The following is a 15,841-nucleotide window of genomic DNA, read 5'->3' as shown; positions in this document are numbered from 1 at the left end:
CTGCAAACATAAGAAAGGAGCAGCTTGTTCACGGATTTTTTTCCTCTCCTCTCCCAAACAAGTGACATTTTGCTATTTGCCTATTGTCCAAGAAATTGTTTGGGATCATTAAATATATAAGGGGCTCAGATATCTATATTTTACCTTTATGTCAAATATTTACATGTCATACACAGGACCTCACCAAGGAGTTGTTGTGATTAGTTGCCAAGAAGCATCAAGAATCAAATAGGATTGTTAGTGTTCAAGGGTTTTCCTGTTTATTTCTACAAACATACAGGATAAACACTGTCAGGCCAAAGTAAACTATAGAGTACACATTTTTTTCCAAAACTAATACCCTATAGAAGCCCAGGATGGCTGAAAACCACATTTCAACCAATTCATTCTGATGGCTTGAACCATGCATGAAGGCTGAAGGGTATTTCACAGTCCAGAGATGCTGTTAATTAATTAAAATTATAATTAAAAAGCCACCCTTGGTTTAGACCTAATAGTCAATGAAGTTCCTCCTAAACACACCAAAAATACGGTCAGCATTTGGAACTGATCAAAGTAAGTCAAACAGATACGGGATATAGTTTTATGAAACAAAACCTCAAATTCAGCATAGATTGATTGAAAGGAAAAAGCAACAACCCAGCACCACATATGCACAGTATCCTAAAATCTGAGCCACCACGCCAGGGACTGAATTTTGAGTGACATTCAAAAGATTTTCATTAAAGTATCCATTTGTTTCAGTCATTTGAGAACTATTTAGTCACTTAACTCTCCCTGCTGAATTTTTTTTCAGATGCCAATTGACAGAGAAAATTCATTCCAACTCAAGATAAATCCCTACTTCCACTGCCAAGGGTTTTCCTGCCATAGACAATTATTAGTCTAGAGGGGACTTTTTCTTTCTTCTTGAAATGTAGCTCCTTCTAAGAAACCTATGTTCAATTAAGTACTTCATTAAACTGACAAACTAGTAAGTCTACCTTTGTGCTTTGTTTCTTCTGAAGCAAAGTTAAAGAACATGAAATGGAAGAATCATTCATATCTAGAGATCAGAAAAGAATTTGTTTGTCAATTTAGTAGTTAGAATGGCAAAACGGGGTAAAAAGAAATACAGTTTAGGCCAAACAAGCTCTTATTTTATTAATTGTTTTGGGTTGTTTTTTTTTAATATTCAAAACTAAAGCATTTATTTTAAAATGCAACATGCACAGTAATATCTCCTGTCTTCCTGTTGGCTTTCTAGTATTAATTACAGCAAACTGTTACCCATGAAAGTATTGAAGTCATCCGTGTTTGTCCCCTGTGCTCTGTCCTGACGTGTTTTAAGTGGCCAATTTATTATGGAGCATCTGAAAATTTCCTGTGAAATAAATGACAATAAAAAGGGCAGAACAGAATGAGAAATTCCACAATTTAAAACACTTAAAATCGAGTGGCAGAATAAGGATAACTGATCAAAATTGCTCAGAATTAGGTTCAAAGGACATAGAATTTGGTTTGCTGGGAAGTTTTCAGAAAATCACCATGTTCTTGAAAAACAGGATAGTCCAAGTAATAAAAATATAGTATTGAAAAGGAGAAATATTATAGTAGTCTACTAAATACAGATAGAACCTTTGTTTGGTTAAATACATCATTTAATATATCTTCCAGTGGGGACTAACTGAAGTGTAATTCAAAAGACAAAATTATGGCTAAAAAAGTTTGTGCCATCAAAAAATTGTAAGAAGAAATTTGAAAACAACATTTTGCTACTCAGAAAGTTATGTAGAGCAAGAGCCATTCTCGTGATGCCTTAGGTTTTAACTTTTATATTTTTCAGATCCTGTACTGCTTGGTGTGTAACTCTGAAGTTTCTTGTAGCCTGTTAATTTCTGCTCTCTCATGCTGGGTAGACATAACAAAGCCTCTCCAGGCCTGCTCTTCAAGGACACCCAGACCATCCCAGGCCCAAAAATAGAAGCCAAAGAGCCTCTAAAGGGGAGCAAGTGGAGGGGAATTACATCATTAACTGAAGCTTTAATTGGAGAATTAACCCTGCTATGCAAATGAACCCAACCTATAAAAGTGTGAAGAACTCGTGACCTGGGGTCCATCTTGGGGTCCATTTTGAGAATATCCTCTGGCTTCCCAGGGGTACCTTTGAAGGCCTTTCAAATAAATACCTACCTTTATTCCCTTACTTTTGTCAAGTCTCTGTTTTTAGGAGGCCTCTCAAGGCATCACTCAACATGGCAAGACAACATATATTTAAATAAACCTTAGGGGGTTCATAAAATGTAATTTTTTCCAGTATGGTTATGGCACAAATAAAGGCTTTGGCATTTGTGACCTGTGCTTTGCATTTGAATCATTTGAAAATCGATAGGACTGCACTTTGTATTGATATTTACATTCAAAAAACTATTCACCATATCATAAGAAAGGATCTAGAAGAAAAATTAGGGATTTTTGCCTCAATGGCATCACACCATTATTGCATCTCAAGGAGGAAGAGGTGGGAGAGTACTATTTTGCTCATTAATTTACTCATTCATTAATTATATGAAAAAAATTCCCTCAAACCAAAATTCTGGAGGTTTATCCATTTGCTGGCTTGGGAAGGTTTGCTCCAAAAAGCAAAAGCAATGAATTGCTGGTTTTGAAGATGTCTTTGCAGGCCAAAATGAGAGCCCTGTGTCAGTCATGGAAAACCTCATTTTAATGCTAATGATCTCCAGGTCCAGCTCAAGGGACCCAAAGTGAGTCAGCATCACCATGGAATCCACACATCCTGTGCTCAAACCCCATCCACGAAGAGCCCATTCTGTGTCCTGCACTATTCCAGAATTTTCATTAATAGAGAAATTAATCTTTCTACATTTTTCTCATAGTAGAGGAAAATAGATTAGAAATGTGAGGAAAAAACCCTGCGGACAAGTAAGACTTAAAGCAAAAATAGGGTTCAGTCCTAAATCCCTCATGTGCCTGGAAATCCCACTGCACTTTTCCCATCTTGGTGCTTAATAATTAGTCATTAACTCCTGTCCTGCAACGAACAGAACACACTCATCTCTCCCTTACTTGACAAGATTGGGCTCGTGTTGATTATTTTAACAGACTAATTTAATTCAGGTTTCTGTAGTTTCTCTAGGAATTTGCCAAGCAGAAATTTATCAGATTCCATATAAATCTGTGTCAGGGGGAACTTTAATGGAAATGACTACATTAAGAATTCAGGATTGGGCCCTTAATAGCTGCTATAATTTATCATCTTTTTAATATGGAGAAATCAGTAAAATGAAATATTCTAAAGACGTAAAAGTAATAACCCAGTCATTTAATATGAAAGAATAACTAGACAATACTGCCCTGAAGAACTATAGATAGCCTGACAGAAAGGCACCGAATATGAAAGCCAGAAAAGCATTGGCAATAATTCCACGGAAATACTGTATTCCTGAAAAAATTACCAGTGAAAAGAAAACAAAACCTGTCCGTTCTTCTACATTCTGATACTTTTTTGGACACCTTCAGACACAGCTCTGGGGGCATTTCGTGCACAGAAATTGTTATCCTGACTCAGAATGTGGGAGAGAAAGGGAAGATCCTGGCCAAAAGCAAAAGGAGATTAATTCCTTGGGAAAATTTGCAATTTTGATGGGTTATGAGCAAGAAAAATGCATAAATTTACAGTAGGTACCTATTAGCCTCATTTTCATCTATAGCTATTATAACTCCATAAAAACATGTTTTGAAGGTAATATAACCTAAATAATAACTAGGAATGAAAGCAGAAATGTATGAAAATGAGAGGCTGTCATTTCAGTCATAATATTAAAACTAAATACAAATTCTAATAAAAAGGAAAATAGTCTGGTTTACATTTGTACCAACCCACAGCAGTGCTTTGATAACGAGAGATATCAAATCCCTTTGGAAGGGAGATTAATACTTACATCCTGCTTCCATCTCCAGGGAAACTGAGGCACGGGATTTTTGACTCCACTGCTCGTAGAGGCCAGAGGCAGAACCACGCTGGAAGGTGAGCAGTCCTGGAAGATGGAGCTTGGAATGGGCATTGGAGGGAGGGGAGGCAGGAACGTGCTGCAGGTGTGGGTACAGCCTGAATAGCAGCTGGTCACTCCATCTTTGGGATTTAACCTCAGATTAATTTCCTTTCACTGATGATTCCCAAGAAAGAATGGAAAGCTGAGCTTCAAAGGTTGCTTATCCCTGTGGATTTGGTCTGGTCCTGATGTTCCTGAAGCTTCTCCACAACATAAAGGCAAAATTCCCTGCCCAGCTGCTGTCAGACTCTGAGAAACTTCCAGGCACCTCCAGATTTCCATTCATAAGGTGGGATCTGGCTTTAAATGTCTTCAAATACTTTAAAAAAGTGACTTTTTCCTGGTGGTTATTTACAAAACAGAAGGTCCTTTCCACTGTGCAGTGATAAAGGATAAAGACTTCAAATTAAATACATTTAAAGGCAACAAAAACACCTTAAAACACAGAACAGAAAGGAAAGGCCTTTTTGGATTTTTTTATTTCCTGTAGCAGGAAATTACCTTTTGCCTTTTTTAGTATCACATGAACTGTGATAAATTCATCTTTATTTGCCAAAGAAAAAAAGAAAAGCCCTCACCCAATTAAAAGTGTGTGTGCTGCATGCCCGCTTCTACAGGGGCAGGATGCAAACTTCCATCTGAGACTGCCAAAAAAAAATGGTTGTGTAGCTCTGGAGATGCTTTGCTGAACTCCAGCAACGCCATTTAACAATTTAGCTAGCTGATAAAACCAAAAATGCTGCTAATTCCCACTTGTAAAATGCTAAATTGCCTGCAAATTATTTAAACAATAAGCAAGCCAGGCTGTGAGCTGTTATCTGCGGGCAGTTGAGCAAAATACTTTATTTGCCATCTCGTCATAAGCATAGATTAGCTCCTAAAATCTGTTCTGCAAGTGGACAGCCCCTGGGGCCTCAGAACAGTTAAATTCTGCAGAGATTTCACCACCTGAGCTTGCCAAACTTGCCATTTTCTGATAAAATACACTTATACATATGCAAAACTTTTCGTTTCAAGTTGCACGTTTTTGGTTTTTTCCTTTTGATTTTCTTCTAAAGCTTAAAAGTTTCCTCTGGGTTGGGGTATTTCTAAAGGTGTAATGAAAGCACAACCTTGAAACAACAAAAAAAGCCAGAGCATAGGATATGCTCTGGTTGCTTCCTGCACTGCAAAAAAAATTAGCTCAAATCCCAAGATCCATCCTCAGGAGCTTAATTGCTTCAAAGAATAGGAATCTTGTCAAATTCAGTCCAAACAAACATAATCAGTAGGTTTCAAAGCCTGTTTGACATTGAGGAGGCATAGAAAACAACCCAGGAACCAAAGAAACACACATCGATGGTCTGTCAAAATTTTTTGTTAGACATGATGCTATTATCAAGGCACATCAGGATGAAATAAAGTGACCTGGCTGACCACAGGCTTACAAATGTCTTGGGAAGGAAGGGAAAACGGTGAATCAAAAGGTAGCTTTGTTGAACGTCCCCCCAGGCCGTCTTATTGACAGGGATGACAATGGTCCCAAGATGCACCATTATCTATGACCAGCAAGCAGACATCAAATGCTACCGAGCTGTCTCTGTCAGAATAGAAAATGCTGCTCAAAATATACAGGGCTTGTTACATTTTGTTCAGCAAAGGTTTGTCAAAAGCCAGGGTCACTCTGTGTGCGCACTGCCCTGAAGGGTAATTTTAAAAGGCAGGAGAGATGCACTTGATTCTTCAGTGTTTCTCCTGGAAGGAGACTTGGAGTCTGTGGATGACCGAAATGTTTTGAAAATCAAAGAATGACTCAGAAAAAAAGAAAGGAAAACAAAGTAAAGCAAAGCTAATAGATGTTCACCACAGCAGTGTTGTTAGAAGGAAAACCACTTTTCAAAATAAACAGGTTAGGGAATTATTCCCATATTTAGATGTTTTTTCAATAAAAATTGAGTTGATTTCTAATACATCAGGGGTGGGTGCTACCGTAAAGGGATGACTCAAATCGTAGTGGATAAGTACACCCTCTCCAAGGATCTGTGTTGCACCATTATGCAGTTAATTGCAGGAAAAATATTTATACTGGCGAGAAAAGAATTGTTAATATGGTACCCTTTGGAAAGAAAAGAGAGAGGCTGTATATACAAACTCCAGCCTCAGAAATGTTTGGGTAAACTTTGCTTTTCTGTGAACATCTGCTAAGCACACACTGAGGGACCAAAGTCCAAAGGCACCCCACTAATTGACACAGAAATCTTTGTTTAAGGACTGTGTGGCTAAAAAAAACCCCCCAACCTTAAAACAAAAAAAACTGGAGGGTGAAAAGAATAATTTGGTGGGGCTGAAAGGAATTATTGATATAGACATTACAGGAGTTGTCCACTACTTCTTGCTTATGGGTCAGCTCTTCTTTTCTCATTTCGTTGTCATTGCCAGGGTACAAATTTAACAAGAGAGTAAAAAAGGAGCCATAAAATCTCCCTGGTGCTGCCCTAGAAACCAGAAAAAACAGAGTGACCCTCCACTGTTAACTTTACAGTCCTATCCTGCCTGAAAATGTTAATTTAATGCCACCTGAACCTCTCTGCCATGCCCCCCATACCTGGTACCATGTGGGGGTCTGGTGCTCCCCAGCTGTGCTGCTCATCCCCAAAAACTGAGTGTCCTGAAAGCATTGAGTTCCTTCCCTTCAGGCCTCAGCTATCCAGACCCATTTCCCTGCTGCCTTCTGCTATTGATTATTGTGACGCCTCAGAGCATGTAATTGTCTTGTTTTCTTTCTTTCTTAAGGATAAATAAGAGAATAAAAAAAAAAAAAAAAGAAAAGAAGAGCCCAGTTGCAGCCTTTTACTTCAGGTTTGTGGCTCTGAGGTAACAGCTGATGCTCCACTGTCCATACCCCATGATTTTCAGGACAGAAATTAGGATAATAGTCTATCAAATGTACTTTCTCTCCTCCTAGGCCAATCTCAGGATGATAGATACGATCCTTTTGCGTCTCATGGGATGTGCTCTTTTGTCCCCAAACACAAGGCTATTAATTCAATGCAATAGTTTCTTTTTCCTTGCCCTGGAAGTCACAATATGCTGTAAGGCTGGCTTGTCTTTCCCCCTTTTGGAGCACTCATGAGTGCCACGAGAGGCTTTGCACACCAAGGATTTGCCCACCAGTACTGCTCCAGCAATTTCCTCAAAGCCTCCTTGCCCTTTTTTCCCCATTTATCACTCTTTTTGTGGACTCATAAATTATAAGATCCAGCTTTCAATGGGGATGGAGTGGTGTCCTTGGGTTAAATACAACCTCTGTTTTTTTTCAGCTAGCAATTATTTATATAGACAGAAATAAAGGAGAAAAAAATAAAAGAAAATTATTATGTTCCTCATCAGTAAACTCAATACTTGGTTAAAATATCTGAATTAATATTCTTGCACATCCTAGCCCTTAAAACCAGGATATCTTCCTGGTGACTTCCCTGCTGCAATACTCCATGGGAAATTTAGAGCTTTAAGGTATCTTCAGCATTTTGACATCAAAGCTTTTGTAGAAAAATAGTTGCCTGATGCCATCTGGAAGGAAAAGAAGGCACAAATATATCTGCAATCCCTTTTGCCCCCCATTCTGTCCTGCATGAAGCAGCTCCCTGACACCAGGGACACTGGACCAAGTCTACCTGAGCAGGGTGTGGGGTCGTTGCCTCCTGAGCCAGGTTTCAGATGTACCATGAAGGCAAAAGAGTTGGCAACTATAAACTTCTAGAAAATCCTATTTATTAAATAAACCCTGTTCTACTCACCACACAACTCATTTCCATGATTTCTGACCATGGCAACGTCCTCAGCCTCCCATCCTGCTTTCACAGTATTTCACCTTTGTTTAGAATCAAAATAAATTGGAAAAAAAAAAAAATAAAGGCAGCATCAACTCCACTGAATTGTTGTGCATCCCCAGGGCAACCAAACAAGCAACCTGAGGCTCAGGGATGCACCTCACACACGAGGTTAGTCTGTGTGGAACGAGGTAACGTGCTCGTGGGTATGATTCCCACCCCAAAAATAAGGAGCACGACATCCCCTCAGGTTTGTTGCCCTCAGCAAGGAATTTGAGCAGTACCTGTAATTCTCCAGTGCTTGTGTGGCCCTGCAATAACCCTCTTAATTTCTGAGCTACGGAGGGTTTACCACTAATGACAGCTACGTTCTTGCTCTAAGGATAGACACCAAGCAAACGAGGATGATTGCAGATGTTTAAGAGTAAATGTGAAAGGAAAGGAATGAGCATTTAAAAAAAGGGAGCGAGGGAGTATTGATTCAGTGTGACTGATGTGAATGAGTTAAATGATTGACTATGAAGTGTGAATTCAAATTTACTGTGAATGGAATTTACTGTGAGTGGAACAGAGTATGCATGACCATGACTGAGTGTGACTAGGTATCATTAGGAAGAACTAAGCGAATATGAGTGGAAAGCACTGATTATCTCCCCTGTAATCTATAAATAAACAGTATTGCAGGAAGTTTTGAAAAATGTATTTAATAAGGGATTTCCACTGCCTGAATAAACTTGCTGAGGCCAGACAGCCTGATCTGGAGGAAAATGTATCATTTCACTCAGAGGCCTGTCATGTAATAATACGTGAACTCATATCTGACAGGAACAAAATAGGCCTGAATTTACAGCAAAATGGAACCTCTGGACTGATAATAAATGTCTTTCCAATTATCAGCAAACAAATTTACTAACTCGTATGATGCCAATTATCCTCTCTTCTGCTTATGGGTATTTTCCTAGCATAAATGTTTAAATTTAGAAATATTATTAGAAATACAGAACATTCAGGACCTGCAAATTTGGGGACTGATGCTGTCTCCTGCAGATCAATATAATAAACTTATATTAGCACAAAAGAACTGTCCTTTGGCCCAGTGACCAAATACTTCATTTGCACCCTTGTGCAGAGTTACAGAACAGAGCCTGGGGTTGCTCCAGTTTAATTCAGCGAGAGCAAAGTTTACATCCCAGGATCTCAGACCCCACGTGTAAAAAATGTCTCAGTTTGTTCTCAGCTGCTGCCCTTCCTCCACAAATATCTCTGCTTGCTTTCCCAAGTTTCAGCACAAACCAGGCCAACAGAGTCTTTGTCCCCAAAGGTCTGTGCAAATAAATGTTGATTTTAAAGGTGGTTTAAAGCAATGAGTAAACACTAGAGCTTGGTGTAACAAACATGAGTTTTACCCCTTAATTCAGCTTTCTTTGCCTTAATTAGGTAATTTCTTCCCCCTAAACCTTCTGCATTTGTTACCAATCAAACATTCATCAGAATTCACGCAGCTTTCGAAGAAGACAAGAGGAAGGCACTGAGCTCTGTGTTTAGAGTAGAAAATCAATAATCGAAACCAAAAAATGGGGAAGAGCAGAGAGGCCATTTCAGCTGCAGAAATTTTCTTGGGAATTTTCTTGGGAAACCTGCTCCTTTCCTCTGCTAATGTACTGGTGATTAATTTACCTTGAATCAGCTGGGGCTTAATCTCAGCCGTGCACATGAGCGTCCTTGAACCCTGGAGTTCTTGGAGTTAGGGGCATTTTAAACTGATGTTCAGTGGATTTACATCTTTAAAACTTTACAGGCTTGAAGTTACCACTGACAATTAAGAGTGGCCGAGAATGTGGCCCAAAATTCTGTATGAGCTTTTGTTTGCATTAAATTTGGGTTTAGGTGTATTTCACTTCTACAAAGACTAGGACACAAGCTGTTCTCTTTTACTCCCTGACCAGCTCCAAAATGAATAAATTATTCCTATTTGGATCTTCTTGACCATCAAGGAACACCTCAAAAATGTTGGCACTCTCACCTTAGAAGGAGTTTGTAGAATATGCAACAGAACTTAAAAAAAAAAAAATCCAATGAAGGAAAAGAAAAAAGGTTATGGAATGTACTCTAATCCATTAAAATAAAGAAAATATATTTCTTGAGATCATGAAACCTCTTTCCCCCTTCTTGCTAACTCTCCTCAGGAGTCAGGTCAGAGTCAGGGTGTCTGCAATCCTCTCTAGATGTGCTTCTCCCCAGAAAGACAGAAAACCATTGACAGGAAGCAGAGGGGGATTTACACCCCTCGTGCCAAAGCTGCACATGTTCTGTCGATAAATGGAAGGCTTAATTCTTCAGGATAGCAATCCAAGCATTTTAAAGGATTTCCTAATGAGGTAAAATTCATTAATGAGATACAAGAGAAAAAAAAACTTCAGAAAGAAAAAACCCACCTTTTTTACTTGGAATTGCAGACATGCAGAGTAAGTAAATTCCAAAAATTTTCACAGAATTATATGATAGAAGTGGGTAAGAATGAGATCATTAAGACTTTGCATTCTTTTGCCCTATAATCTGAAAACTTGTTTATGAAATCTATGCTGAGTTACCTTTATTGTTATAAAAGGCCTGCTATTAGAGAAAAACACAATCAACATCCTTAATTCTGCTTCCTTGCACTGCAAAATTGCTAAGGAAAAGATGTCACAGCTTTTCACTTTTCTGCAGAGGCACCATTTGCAGAATCCTTTAGATTTGACCTAACCACAAAAGGACTGGCCACTGCAAACAAATGCCCAGACTCATAATTCCTGCTTATTCTCCTTGTACCTCTTGCTCCTTCCAGCAGTGTTCCAATGGCTCAGAAGACTTGTGGGGGGCAAAATCCAGGACTCACATCTCTGATTTACCAGGGATAAATAGAATCATTCCATGGTGTGGGTTAAAAGAGACCCTAAAGATCACCTAATTCCAACCCCCCAAAATACATTCCCACTCCTAGTTTTAACCTAGGAAAAGAGAGGGTCTGTCTGGGGGAGGGGGGGGGGCTTCTGCTTTTTTCTGCCTTGAACAAAATGTCTTCTTTCTAAGACAAATATTTGGTGATGGTACAGCTCACAGAAAGGTATGGAGTGGGCAATTAGCCCTCAATACACTCAAAGATCTGATTTTTCAGCTGAGCCCCTAAAGATTGGGCTAAAGGGAATATTTTTCACTGCTTTCTTCCCTCCTACCTCCCCCTGAGTTACAAAATCAGCTGGGCCCACATCTGAACTGCACGTCACGTTGATGAAGGTCGAGGCTTCTGGTTTGCAGCAGGACAGCAGGGAAGGATGCTCTGGTAAAAGCACAGTTAGGGGCCATTTTTAACAGTCAAACCAAATGTGACACACTCAGGGATCGGTATTGCCTCAGCAAAGCCAGGTTGTCTGTTCACCTCACGTTACGCTCCCGGTTCTGAACATGGCTTTAGGTTATCCTGCTTTATTTAGCTGCCGACAGAAGGACTTTTACCACTGTGGATCAAGGCAACTGTCTCTGGAATTGATCTCATTAGCAAAGTTTCCAAAGGAAAGGAGATTAGAGAGAGCAACTGATTTTCTTGACTTGTACTGGTATTTCTGTGGCAGCGAAGCAATTTTGTCTCCCTTAAAGGCATTGGTTTCAGGTCACATTTTAACTATAGTTAAGTCCTCAAATAATTCAGAAGACAATCAAGGATTAGTGACCACTCTCCCCTACAACAAAGCAAATGTTCAGCATGGCCAAGCCGTAGCTTTTGATGAATGTCAGTTTTTTCATGGGCTTTGTAAATAACATTCAAAATAAAGACAGTCTTCTGGATTTCAGTGCATACTCTACCCCTCCAGGTTAGCACAACAACAGCTCAGGATGAATGTCCAAAGATAAAATTTGCCCCTAAACTTGGCAGATGGACTCCAAAAAGTTTTCAATGTCAGAAAAGAACTGCTCTCCTTTTAATACTTCAGGGATGCTAAGGAATAGGCAATTCTGTATGTATTTGGGGATGTATTTTAACACACATTGTGTTTTTAACATTATTTAAATATCTGTAAAAAACTCTAAAGCTTTCACAGAAAAATCCTTTAACAAAATTTAAAGAAATTACTTCATTTTGTAATCAGTCAGTTCTCATTTGTTTTGTTTTTCCAAAGATAATATCCTGTTCCATGTCAGAGTAGGAATACCCTGGACCCATGAAGAGGAGGAAAGGCAACGATCCCCATGTTTCCCAAGCAGAAGTTTGAGCACAGGGCATGGACGGGAGAAAATTAATGTGTCAATTCCAAGGATTCCCTGCTCCAAATCCCCTAGTTCGGAGAGAACTAAGGGGCTTAGCAATATCTACAAAGCAGCTCTGATGTGCTTCTACCTCCTGCAAACAGCATCCATGCAAACCCCCAGCCAGACTGGCTTGATGCAAGGGTCCGGATTTGACCAGCAGTCATTATTTTTGCCTCCCAATTGCAACAAATTTCACTGCAGTCACATTCCGAGTGGAAGCTGTCATCCCAAAGGAGAAAATCACTGGGGTTTTTTGCCCTATATATGCACGTTATATAATTCTAACCTATCTCTGGGGCCTCTCTGGCAAACTTTCCACTGTTCTTTCTCTGTTAGGACTCGAAGTTATCACAGTCAGAGTTCATTTATGTGTCTGATCACTGGCTCCACAATGTCCCCAGGGTTGGCAACTCTGCTGTGGCAGAACAGAAACATAATTTTATAGCCCTTATATTCTAATTCATTTAATTAGGGGTTTTCTTGGATCTCTGGGAGTGGGGGGGTGGGGGGTGTCCTTTCATGTTTAGAGGTTTCTGTAGAAAATCTATCTCCACTCCAGAAAGTCATGGGCAAAGTTCTCCTGCAAGTGCAGATCTTGTTTGCTCTGCACCAAATTAATATTCATCACATCAGGAGCAGAATGTACCTTTCCATCTTCCCTTTGCCATTATTAGTTAGGAGGAAGAATTATTGCACAGCAACCCACAAAGAAATGCACATAATTTAGATACACTAATAATGGGGGGGGAAATTAAAAGAACATGGCATATTGAAGACCCTGACTAAATTTAAATCTAAATGGTTAAAAGAAGTCGACTGATAAGAAAAGCTCTAATTAAGAAACATCTTGCTGCTAAAAACGTGAACTTTTACACTTATTTCATACCTCAGGCAGAGCTCAAGCAGAGGTAGATTGTATCTTCTTTAAAGAAATGAAAGAAGGAAAAAAATATATTAATCTGCACTGTAGTAATGCTGATGTGCCCGGAGCCGAACTCCCAATTCATTGTACGATGTTCTCTGCACAGACACAGCCCGGGCAGCTCTGCCCTGAGAAATTTTCAGTCAAACCAAGCAAAAGGGAGAGAAATAATGTGTTATCTTCATCTCACAGAGACGTGGGGAGGTTGCATGATTTCTCCAAGCTGATGAGAGAATTCTCTGATAAATCCAGATCTGAGTTTTGGGGGTTTATTTGCTCTCCGAGGTGGTGGGTACAGGTGGGCACACACAGGGTGAAACTGAATCCAGGTTTTCCGTGTTATTTTCAATGTGATGTACCTGGAAAAAAGGAAGAAGAGGGAGGATATCCTACCTAAATATTTCATACTTTAAGTGTAACTACAACAGCACAACTAGGAGCAGAAAGGAATCTCACTGTGCACTTCCTATGTCTGAACTAGAGCAAACAAAATTATATTAAATTTGAGCTATGATTTAGGAAGTAAATCACTAAAATAATTTGATACCTTATAAAAAATATCATTTCAAAGTGAAATATTTTTAATACAGAAAATGGAAGGAAAACAAATATTTAACCTTACAGTGATTTTTTACCTTCCATTTCTGTGAGAAAATAAATAACAGGAATGCAAAAGCCATGATTCAAAGTGTTTCATTTGTAATTTTTTTCTTTTTAAGAACCTACTTGAGAATCTCTGATTTGAGAGCTATGGGAATGAAAGAATTTTTAACAATCCAGACAGGCATGGCAATGTCTGCCACCCAAAACCTCAAGCGTGTACTCTAATGACTTCCTGCAAAAATCATCCACTAATTTACTATTAATGAGTGATAGAGTTCATATACTTAGCTAAGTGGAAAGTAATTTTTTAAGGATATTGTATTCTCCTCCCCCAGTCACCATGGTATAATTACAGCCAGGAGACGGCTTTTTAAAGCAGTTACAAATCGCAGCTGGTCGTGTTTCTTGTGGCCTTCCAGGCCACAACGTCTACAGGAAAGATAATTAGAACAGCCCAATCAGAGAATCATAGAATTTTTTGTGTTGAAGGGACATTAAAGCTCATCTCATTCCAATCCCTGCCACAGGCAGGGTATCTTCCACCAGACCAGGTTGCTCAGACTCCCATCCAAACTCGCCTTGAACTCTTCCAAAATGGGTACCAACTTATTTATCTGAAAAACGCCTCAGTGTTATCCTGGAACATGAACAAGTAGCAGCTGTGAATTACTTTATTCCTGATATTTTCATGATGGAAAAATAGTAAAACACAGGACAACTCCATCACCTTTTGCTGGCCAAACCTGTGTTGGTTCACAGAGCAGATGAAACCCCAATTGCCTCTGGTAGCCAGTGGAAGTGGTGGTAACATTCCTGTAAATACTGTGGTTGTTAAATGGAGCAAAAAAAGGAAATAAGGAAAATTGGGAAGTTTTGAATAAGGATACCGTGCTAAAATTCATGTAGAAATAAAACTGATGACCCTTAATCTACCAGAATCAGGGAAACTCCTCCAGGGTGCTCTCATTAAACACTCAGTACTAGAGAAATATTACGTGGGCAGGGAGAGTATCTACAGCTTTTCTACACCACTCACACAACCAGAATCATAATTTGCCCAAATATCAGGACACAGAAACACCACTCATCATTTTGCCTTTGTCTGGCAAAATAGTGAGAGGGAACTGTAGCAAATGTTAACAGGAGAAATGATAAATAGGCATCTTTGTCCCTTTTTTTCACATTTATCAGAGCAATGAATTTGAACAGAGATTTTTGGGTTTGCCTTAAAAAGAAGAAAGGCTTTTGATGATTTTTAAATTCATTCATAAAATAAGGCAAAATATTTCATCTTTAATTACCTTTTTTTTTTTAATTCTGGGTGCTCGAATCTAATTTCTCTACTCATATAGACATATGTATATAATTCTTTATGTCCTCTACCCTCAAAATCAATATTTGCCTTTCGTTTTGTTTTTATACCAGATTTCTACCATCACTGTGATGACAACCCTGAGACAAGGTGAATGCACAGGCACAGAATCAGAATTTTTTTTACCTATTCCTGTGTTACAGCCACACTGACACTGTTCAGGACACTCTGGAACCTCATCCAGCTTTTGTCAACTCCCTGTTATGTCAAGACTCTCAGCCTTTCCAGGTCCCAGCATCAGCTCTGGTATTTAGGGCAGAGTGAGACAAATGGCTGGTAAAGCTTTTCTATCATCATGACGCCTTTACATCCTTATAAAATCATCCATCTAATCCAGCCATCCTAAAATCATTTCAGTGGGAAAATCCTTCAACAGCTGCTTGCGTTACTGAGGTGAATCACGATCTGCCCCACAAGAGTTATAGAATCCCAGAATGTTTTGGGTTGGAAAGGAACCTTAAATATCATCCAGTCCCACCCCCTGCCATGGGTAGGGACACCTTCCACTATCCCAGGGTGCTCCAAACCCCGTCCAACCTGGCCTTGGACACTTCCAGGGATGGAGCAGCCCCACCCTTTGTGGGTCTCATGAGTCAACTTCTCATTATTCCTCATGTTTTGACATGACACACTCCTCTCTTCCAGTTCCTTAGATGGTGTTAGGTAAGGAAATCGAGAAGTAACAATCCCTTTTCCAGTGCTGTTCCAGTGACCTTGTCCCAGTGATCTCCCCATGCCATTACTGGATCCACCAGCTGTGGTTCCGTCCCTGACATGCAGCCAGCCAGATGATCCA

The sequence above is a fragment of the Corvus kubaryi genome, unplaced genomic scaffold, assembly GCF_017639235.1.
Source record: "Corvus kubaryi isolate FWS band 111438036 unplaced genomic scaffold, C.kubaryi_AGA036_p1.0 37396, whole genome shotgun sequence".
Taxonomy (NCBI): domain Eukaryota; kingdom Metazoa; phylum Chordata; class Aves; order Passeriformes; family Corvidae; genus Corvus; species Corvus kubaryi.
This window is presented reverse-complemented; position numbering follows the sequence as displayed.